At 43.9% G+C, this 10,113-nt stretch overlaps 1 long non-coding RNA gene across 1 annotated transcript; it reads right to left on the bottom strand.

Annotated features, from left to right (window-relative positions):
- Positions 1–9,155: 9,155 nt before the first annotated feature.
- On the bottom strand, positions 9,156–9,747 carry LOC109308217. Its single transcript, XR_002100549.1, has 2 exons — positions 9,617–9,747; positions 9,156–9,494 (listed from the first exon to the last, which is right to left on the bottom strand). It is a non-coding gene; the product is annotated as an uncharacterized LOC109308217 (long non-coding RNA).
- Positions 9,748–10,113: the final 366 nt, after the last annotated feature.

Genomic DNA, 10,113 nt, shown 5'->3' with positions numbered 1-10,113 from the left:
GAAATAGAAGAGAGACATTACCAGGAATGGCTAACAGACAGCAACATTGCAGAAGAAAGGATGGTTTGGATAGTGGAACATCAAGACCACCAGAAACGAGAGAGGGTCATTAACATGTGAGGATTAGAGAGATTAGCCTGAATCAGGGAGATGACGGTGAGCCATGAAGTCAGTTGACTTTTGCATGAAAGGAAATGCAGGTGTCTCTCCCAACAATTGGTTTTAAAATCTGCATGGAACAGGAATTAAAGTGGAGTCCAGCTGCTCTACCTCACCACCCCTAAATCCGCATTTGTCTGAAAGTGGTTCTCAGTCATTTTGCTGCCTTATTACTGCAAATGGCCTTGCAAGTGCTTTGAAAATATGAATGTTACGTGCATACCACGTGTTGTTATTACTACTTCTTGTAAGCCTCAACCTGCTTCTAGGGACTTCTAGGATAGACTAATGACCATTCCTTTTACCACGCTTTTGTCCAAAAGTGCTTGTAGCTTTTTTTAAATAGCTTTTCTGTTTTATTAAAAGAGGATGCCTAGACCAGAGGTTCTCAAACTTTTTTGACCAGGACCCATTTGTGAACATTGATGGGCCGACAATGTGAGGTCACGGTTGGCAGGGCTAACTGGACCTTGTCATGCATCCACAGGTGCATCTCTAGCAGAGCCAAGGAGGTGATCCTCCCCCTCTATGCAACACTCGTCAGGCCACAGCTGGAGTACTGCGTCCAGTTCTGTGTGCCCCACTTCAGGAGGGATGTGGACAACACTGAGAGGGTCCAGAGGAGGGCCACCTGAATGATCCGGGGACTACAGGGCAGACCCTACAATGAGAGACTGCGGGACCTGAACCTGTTCAGCCATCACAAGAGAAGGCTGAGGGGGGACCTGGTGACTGTCTATAAACTCACTAGGGGGGACCAGAAGGGTTTGGGAGAGACCTTGTTTCCCCTAGCGCCCCCTGGCATAACAAGGAATAACGGCCACAAGTTGTTGGAGAGTAGGTTTAGATTAGACATCCGTAAGAACTACTTCACAGTTAGGGTGGCTAGGATCTGGAACCAACTTCCAAGTGAATTGGTGCTGGCTCCTACCCTGGGGGTCTTTAACAGGAGGCTTGATGCCTACCTAGCTGGGATTATTTGAGCCCAGTTTTTTTTCTCCTGCCCAGGCAGGGGGTCGGACTTAAAGATCTATAAGGTCCCTTCCGACCCTACTTCTATGATTCTGTGATTCTATGATGGCTAGTTCTGACCCAGTGCTCCTCACTCCTGACCCGCTGCCTCCCACCATGAATACCATGTGCCCTCAGTGGCTGGGGGGTGGGCACGGTGAGTTCCTGCAGGTGGTGGTGGCACTGACAGCAATGGGAGCATGGCGACGTAAAGCATGGAGCTCCCACAGGCAGCCACAGTGCTGTAGGCAGTGGAGGAGGGTGGCAAATGCTGATTGGTGGTCAGTGACCACCTGCAGACGCCACTGGCAGCAGTGGTGGTGGCCAGCAGCAATCACGGACCACCCACAGATGTTGCCAGCAGTGTTGGCGGTGAGGGGGTGGGGTGGTGAGAGGCAACTGCTCGCAGGAGCCACTGGGAGTGTTAGCGGTGCCTTTTCATAGGGGGTGCACCGCTGTGCTCATGGGGTGCACATACACCGATGTGCACCCCACGCATCACCAATGCCTCCCATCCTCAGGTTCCAGCCCCACAGTATGTGGGGCAGGAGGGTGAGGCATGCAGCCAAGCAGCCCCTTCCCAGCTGGAACTCTGACAGCCTGCAAGGAAAAAACAAGTTACCCATGTTTTTCCCTTTCTCCATTTTTAAAGTTTCTTGATCCATTTTTAAAGTTTGTTTGTGACCCTTTTATACATTTTTGCAACTCACTTCTGGGTTGCGAACCATGGGTTGAGAAATGCTAGTCTAGACAATACAGCAGCAAAGCACAGTCTGTAGCAGGGACTGGCAACCTATAGCCTGCTGGCCAGATGTGACCTGCAAAGATTCTAGATCCAAGTGTAGCAGCCAGCATGCAGTGGCAAGGGCAACAGAGGGGGCACTCCCATGATCCTTTGCCTGTTGTGTGCTGCCTGCCATTCCCTCTTGCCTACACAGCCCCTGCTGACATCCCAGCCCTACCTGTTCTCTGCCTTTGTTGCTGTATTTGCCCATTAGCATGGCTGTTGGCTATGGGAATCTGTGCTACTTGATGGTGATAAATGAAGACTGTAGGGGACATGAGAGAAAGCAGGGAGTACTGGGAGAGCATCAGGGAATTGATGACCCATGGCAGCAGCCAAGTTAGAAGCTGTGCCTCAGCACTCATAAAGGTTGCCAACCCCTAATTATACACTAGCATTTCATCCATTGATAGCTCTAACGGAGCTGCAACAACAGTAGAAGGATTTTGTAGAAGCCCCAGGCTAGATAAGATTTGGCAATGTGCAAAATCATTAGCTGACATAGTTACTTTAAAGTAACTAGGGTCTTTTCTCCACAATGTTCATATTTGAATGTCATAGCAGAGACAAACTTAACAAAAATGCGGCTGAAAAAAATGGACTACCATTACAGTACATTTAGACTAATGTAGAGTACAGGATTTTCAAACAAACATATAGAATCATTTTAGATTTACTGTTATGGAGGGCATTAACAATAGCTTGAAAAATGAGAAAGGAAATTTTATGCCAAAGGTTTGTCCAGTCATGCAGAATCAAAGTCTAAGCATGCAAGTAGCTTAGTACTAGGGTTAATGAGGCAAGCCTCCAAATGATATACCTTGTAACAGAAAATTGGTGAACAGGTTTGACTAGCATGGTAGAATCCATATACCTACTCCTCTAGTCCTACAGATATTTTCTATCTTGAGGATGCTGCACACTTTGCTAAGCCATACCTGTCTACATGTATGGAGCACCTTCTGGTGCTTTTAGTGTGCTCTTTAAGTGGACAGACTTGAAGAAACGAGGATGAAACAGAAGTATTCCTATCCCAGTCTCATAGGAAGGGAGATGTATTATTGGGTTGTGCGGCCGTGCACCTTTGGGTGCCTGCCACTTTAAGGGCTTGAGCAGGCTCTGAGGCAGTCTACAGGTGGGAGCAGACCCAGCCAGGCTGTCACATAACAGCCAGGAGGCGGCCTGACTGGAGCAGGGCTGAGAAGCTTCAGTATAACAGCAGTCTCTGAGAAGCCAAGCCAGCAGTTGGAACTGGGGAGCTGAAGAGTGAACATTTCCGGGTTGGAGTGCTGTTGCTCCCAGAACATCTGGAGGTCAGGGTAGGAACTATGGGAATGGAGGAGGTTCCTGGAGGCCCAGTGTGGGGTCCAGAGCCTTGAGAAGGGGGCTGAGTGCCTGTGGCCTGCTGAGAGGAGGGCTTAGGAGAAGCCCAGGGGGGAGCTGCATGCACCAGGGCTTTGCGAGAGACTAAGGCAGCTTGAAGACTGGTCCTGGGAATGACTTAAAACTACACCCTGCTGGGGCTTGGTGGTGTGATGGGGCAGACCCCAGAAAATGACACAGCAGTACCTCCCCAGTGAGAGGTGAGTATGGGACACTGGCAAACCTCAGCCCCTGCTGCCTTGTGGGTGACCCTGTGGAGGGGAATGGCTAGTGGAGCACACCACAACAGAAAAGGACAGGGCTAAGGCCCATAGAATGAGGGCAGTGTGTGGAGGGGCCCGAGAAGGTGGACCCCTATAGGCAGAGAAGACCCTAGCAGGGTGTGGGGCCCATGCGCAAAGAAGCCAGCAGTGGGGCGGGGGTGGCGAGCAGCTGGACATGAAGCCGGTGGCAGCAGCATGGATTCACCAGCACTAGGCAGGCCCTGCAGGAGGGGCTGCAGCTGCTCCACCTGGCTCCATGGGGCCCCGCAAAACATGCTGCCTGGGGCAGTCTCCACAATCCTCCCACTCCTGAATGGGAGAGGACTAGATGCTCAAGAACCTAGCTAGAAAGTCCTCAACTGGTCAATGCTGGGTCCAGGACCAGGATGTTCAAAGGGCAAAAGCACCCACTCCGAGGGACGGCCAAACGCAGTTGCCTGGAATCTCAACTGGCCTAGAAGTTAGGCCAGAGCCCGTGAGGCCAAAGGTCCCAGAGCAGGCCACTGCCAGGAGGGAAAGCTGTCTAGGGAGTTTGCAGCCCCAAATGATGGCAGAGGTTAGGTCGCTTGCATAGGAGGGATCCATGTCAGGGTCCAAATGTCAGCTGGGAATATAGTGGAGCCCAGTGTGGAGCTGGAGCCATATAGTGATGCCATCTGCATGGCATGGGACACAGTAAAAGGGAGGTTGTTGTTGTGTATAATGCTCTTGGCATCAGGGCATAAAAATAGGTAACCTCCCACCTAGAAATATCAATTCAACTACATCAGAGGCATGGCAGCAAAATCAGGTGGGCAGATTGCCCTAGACAGGTGGGCAGGCTGCTATTGTGACTGGCCTTGAGATGGCCCCGTCACAGGTAGGCATATAAAATTTGTACACCAATCCTGTTCCTGGAATTTGGTATTAAATCCAATGAAGGACACTGATTCTCCAGGGAGTCAATGAGTCACTGCACTTTAACATTTGGAATTTCTTATGTCATAGGGCAAGGAAAGCAGTAGACATTATCTACCAACCCCCTAATATCACTGACTTTTTTTTTTGTCCTCTGACCCCAGTGAAAACCCCATCTACAATATACCATGTAAATGCTGTTTATTCTGGTAGTCAGTTAACAGACAATGCCAACGTTGCAGAATGCCCCACAGCATAACACTGATATTTGCCAACTACTTCTTTTAAAGCCTAGCCCATCAATGTATAAAATAATACATTGAGGACAATGCGATTAGTCCTCTGTCTATACCCACCTTCATGGGTAACGATCATACAAGATTTTTAAAATAGTCTAATAACTAAATAGAAGAGGTGTCTGAAGTAGGCCCTATTCGATTCAGATGTGGCCCAAATTGAGGACAATTATTTGATTCGGATCACTGTCCCTGATTCAGTTCAATACAATATTATAGAGCTAGACTTGGAGCAATTAGTATTTTGTATTCATTGGGTAGCCCAGATGTTTGTTTTCAATCTGACAAAGTAGTGATGGGTGAATGAATCCATTCTTGCTGCCCTTTATTGTTGTACTCCAATATTCCTAACACATGACTTAAACCCCACTGTAAGGCTTCCTTTTCCTTCTCCTTACCACCCTTGGGTCCTGCCATAGGGAACATCAGCCCAGGTGACTTTTGGACTGGACAACAGTCACTTTGGAATTTAAAAAAATTATAGATTTTACCATGAACAACAGTGCATTGTTTACATCAAAAGTAGACAGATTTTAATTTAGTGGGAAGGCAGGGTCTCGGAGAGACTGTGAGAGATGCTGGGCCCCACAAACAAATCTTTGGAAACATGGAAAAAAGCAGGTGGGTCTAAGAAGATTTCAAGGAAGGAAGATGTCAGTCCATGGGGAAAGTCACAATCATGGAGAAGAATAAAATGTTATCATTATTACCAGTGGAATCCTTCCTCATGCAGTGGAAGAATCAGAAAGAGCAGAACCAAGGAAAAAGTTTGGGGTCATGTTCCTGTGGGAAGACACACAAAGATTCAGGGCAATTCTGAACTGCATTTCCTAAGGTTTCATTAAACACAGAATTTGTGAATGCTTTTGCTTCCTAGACTTCCTTACTTTGGCTCCATTTCAGCTTAGTATTAATGTTTGCGTGTGAAATACGGAAATTCTTCAGGTTATAAACATCAGGAAAAGAAGGTTTATAATGGAAGTGTTGAGACCAGCTTAAGTGCCATGATGCAGAGATCTGTTCTGCTGCATGATGTTTATATGGCCCATTATAAGAAATGTTTCCCATTAAAACTCTTGTTTATGGAAGACCCACCTGTTCTGGGTCTCAGGCACTGAGGATGGCTGTCAGCAGAGCTGCTGATTAGAACAAACTAGTGCTTCTAATGCCATTAAGCAGAATAGTTTAGAGTGCAGCAGTGCTGTGTCTTTAAGTAGCAGGACATCTGCTCTTTCATGGAACAAGTTATTCTAATGACAAAAGTATTTGTAGTATCACAGGAGCTATTGAAAGACATGGCAGTAGTGTAACTTTGAAACAAAATGACACGTGGTTGTATCTCGACAACCAAGGAGGCATTTTTAAAACAAACAGTTGCATTTTGGCAGTGATACACTTCTACATGATATAAGATGCTTTCACATGATGTCAGATGTGTTAAAAAACCAACACATTATCAATTTTGCCTTGACAGGTTTAGATGTTTTAATTTTGGGGGTATGGCAGGGAGAAAAAGGATCTCTTTCACTTGAGCTTTTCAAAGGGAAAAAGAGTCTTGTGGTTAAGAGCTTAGACAAGAATCATAAGATCTGGACTCTAACCCCAGCTCTGCCACTTGATGTGTGATTTTGAACAAGTCACTAACTCTCTCTGTACCCCAATCCCACAATCTCCAATGTTAGAAAGACGATGATTCTTTTGTGTCTCCTCTTTGTTTGGCTCACACAAGCTTTGGAACAGGAAACCTTTTATTAAACACCGGCAAAATACTTATTGCACTTGAACCCCAAAGTTCCTTTGTAATACAAGACAAAAAAATCAAAGTTTAAAAAAAAAAAAAAGTAAATGTAACATCACACACCAAAACACGAACAGCAATCAACTGTTCCTGGTCATGTGCCAATATTTGATGGTATGACATAGGAAGCATGACTGACAGAAACAGCTTGGTTACCCAGCATGAGAGCCAACCCACACAATTAAAATCTATTTCAGCACTGAGGCAAATGGAGCCATACCTAGTGGGCACTAAATATATCACTGACATGGTATGACTGGCCTCCAGGGGAAGAGTGATAGCTGCCCCTTTTTATAAACAAGTCATGCAGCATGGCTTGACATCAAAACTACTGTTCTTCTCCTTCTTATTGGGAGGGATAGAAAGAGCAGGTACCCAGTGGAGAAATGTGAAAAGATAAGTGAGACAGAAAGACAGTTCAGCACAATAAAGTATACAAGACTCCATTTCTGGAGGTTTGTGACCTCTGAACACTAAAAGAATTGCTTTCTTCATGCTTTGTTCCCTTTTCCCAGGTAAAACTGTATAGTCATACTCTTAACCATTCAAGCCTTTTGGTTCTGTAGCAGCCCTTGTGAACAGCAGACTTAAGCTGTTCTGCAAACAAGGAATAAAATGCTCTACTTTGCTGACAGGGAGTGATTTAGTGTAAAGCAAATTTATGCTTTCCCCCCTTCCTCCAAGCGACTTGGTGTCAGGTTTTCAGGCCTCCTATGTAAATAACAAGCTGTTCTGCCAATTCACCCATGCCACTTTTGTAATCAGCTGCAAGTCTGGGCCAAGAGATACTCCCTAGTTCAGCAGGAGCTCAAGCTAAATTATGACCAGATGGAAAAGGGACCATACTCCAGTGTAGATGAGCTGGATGGGAAGTAATGAGGGGCAGGGTGGAAGGCTCTCACCCATTTACAAGAAACCTTAGCAGCATTTACTGGTACATTTTTGCAAACATGAAACATTACTACTAGCAGAAACAAGAACTCAGTTTGAGACTATGGACTTTGTATAGATCAAGCTTCCAATCCATTTAAAAAAAGTTGATCTGCTACTCCTCAGCAAAGCCCCTCCATAGCTGTTTTTCACAGCATCTGTTCTCCACTCCATCCTGTTTTTACCATTAAACATTTTCCTTTCTCTTCCTTGTTCTCTTTGCAGTATCTCCAAAGCAGAAGCGCCATCTCATAATACCAGAGTAGAATGTTCAAACACACAATATTGGAATTAATTACAAAAATACAAAAAAAAGGAAACAAACCAAAATAAGTTATTCTGTTTGCAGTTTGTACATAAATAATTAAGCAGCAGAAATAATTTTATCAACTATTCATTTCCACCTGATCGAGCAGTCCATGCATTTGTTTTATTAGATTCTGTATTCCAAGGCAGGAGTTGTTTGCTTACCGGCATTGTACATTTGAATGCTGGCAGAGTATGTTGTTGCACAAATTGCTTGATTTCTTGCTCCTAGTACAGCATAGTTTCTGTTTAATCCAATCAGGATAAGTGAATTTCACTCTGGGGTTCCCTTTGGAGTTGTATATGGATGTTCTAAAGCACATTGTATCCAATTAGCATTTGAATTTAAGTACAAAACTTTCTCTCATAAGTTTTTCTATTAAATAAATTGCATGATTGTCCTTTGCTAGTTGGAAGCCCAGTTAACATAGCAACACAATATGTTAGATTCTCAATTGCAGAGAGAACTTCTAAAGTTTTTGGGGGTTTTGAAAAAGAAAGGTCTAGGATTAGCGGATTACTCTTACCCCATAAAAATATTAGGTATGAAGTACTAAAAATGGACACCTAAAGTAATCTCTCATATCCTTAGATAGTCAAATGGCCTGATTTTCAAGAGTGGCCCACATCAGTTCAGCATTATCAATTTTGTAATTGTTATGTGCTGGTTTAACATTATTTTGTATTCATTAATTTTCAAATAAATGAAATGTAGAGTTTTATATTATATGGTAGAATCACAGGGTACAAGACAGAGGCCAACCCCAAGCAACTTGGAGAGCTGTAGTATAATGAGGGGAAAGCAGCCAGAGCAAGAACACTAGGCACAGCTGTTGCCAGTCCAGCTGCTGCCCCTATTGCTGCTGTCACCCAGGGTGCAGACCCTGTTGGTTACACTTCTGTTAGAAAGTGAAATGGAAAAGCCGTTTGTCTGAACATAACTGTAACTTGCAGATGAAACATCAAAAAATGGTTAAAAACAATTTAGCATGCTTGTTTATAGTTTACCAATTCTAACAGCTTGAATTGTCCATATTGTTTCTAAATGGTTGGGAAAAATAGTCTGTCATCATTGGTATGAAGCCTTTTTGACACTATGATTGAATTTAAGGTACATTACAGTTCTTCACTTTTGTCTCTTATCCACTGCTTCACTTCAATTACAATTAATTACCAAAATCTATTTAACAAAACATCAGAACTTTATAAAGACCAGTGGCAATCTACAGATTAGCAAAGTATAGCAATCCAAAACAATTCCCATTTCATAAAGAAAGGGCAAACAATACATGCTACCTTTACAGTGATTAAAAGGGAAAAAAAAAGGCCACAATAGTAAGAGTTATTTAATAGTTATGAAATCGCTGCAGTTGATGTCATCCTAAATTGTTTGTATCATTGATTGACAGAAATGAACAAATCATCCTGGTTATGTTAAACTAACAGCAACAGACTAACAATCAGTCTGTTTATAATTCAAATGAACTGGTAGCAATGGTGGGAATTTTTTCAAGAATTCACCTAGTAGACAAGGCTAAAGGGTCTGGAAGCTGCTATGCTGCAGTGTTCAGCCCAGCTGCCTCTGGGAACAGTTACTGCTGAGTTGGCCAGAATTTCCCCTGAGGCCTCTGGCTGAAGCATAACTGTCAGACACCCTTCCAGCACACCTGAGGGCAAAAATCAAGATTGTAATTTGGACAATACAATCTGTGAAGGTTGAACCTTGCCTCTAATAGGGATTTTCTTAATAAATTTCTGAGTAAAAACACTAGAACTTCAGGAGTCTTACCCAATCTGTAAATTCAGTTTGAATAACAGCCATTCCACTTTCAGTCCCAGCTGCTATAGCCAAGATTTCTTAACAGCTCTGCTGAATGCTGCTGTACCTGTTCCTGTTTCCATGGAAATGGACACTAGCAAAAGCAGCATAAGAGCTCTAAAGTAATTACGAGTACAATTAGCGTTATACCTCTTAGGAAGATTCTTTTGGGGTTTTTTTCAGCTAACCAGTGTGACCAGCCAATTCAGACTCATCAATACAGCAATTAGTGTCTAAAGAGGCAATAGTAAACCTGATCAATGTGAATGTGACACAAAGGAAAGTGCTGTTAGAACTGTGAAACAGGCAATCTCTGCAATCTGCTTTAATCTTTCTAGTAATAAGAAGCTCATCTCCTTTTCTATGATTCTCTGCTCTAACTTCACCATTAACTTATTCAGCCAAGAGAAAGGGTGTGCAAATTCAGAGAAGCTCCAATGACAGCTCAGTACAATTTGGAAAAAAAA

This window comes from Crocodylus porosus, unplaced genomic scaffold (genome assembly GCF_001723895.1).
Source record: "Crocodylus porosus isolate Cpor-Errol unplaced genomic scaffold, CroPor_comp1, whole genome shotgun sequence".
Classification (NCBI taxonomy): Eukaryota; Metazoa; Chordata; order Crocodylia; family Crocodylidae; genus Crocodylus; species Crocodylus porosus.
This window is presented reverse-complemented; position numbering and strand designations above follow the sequence as displayed.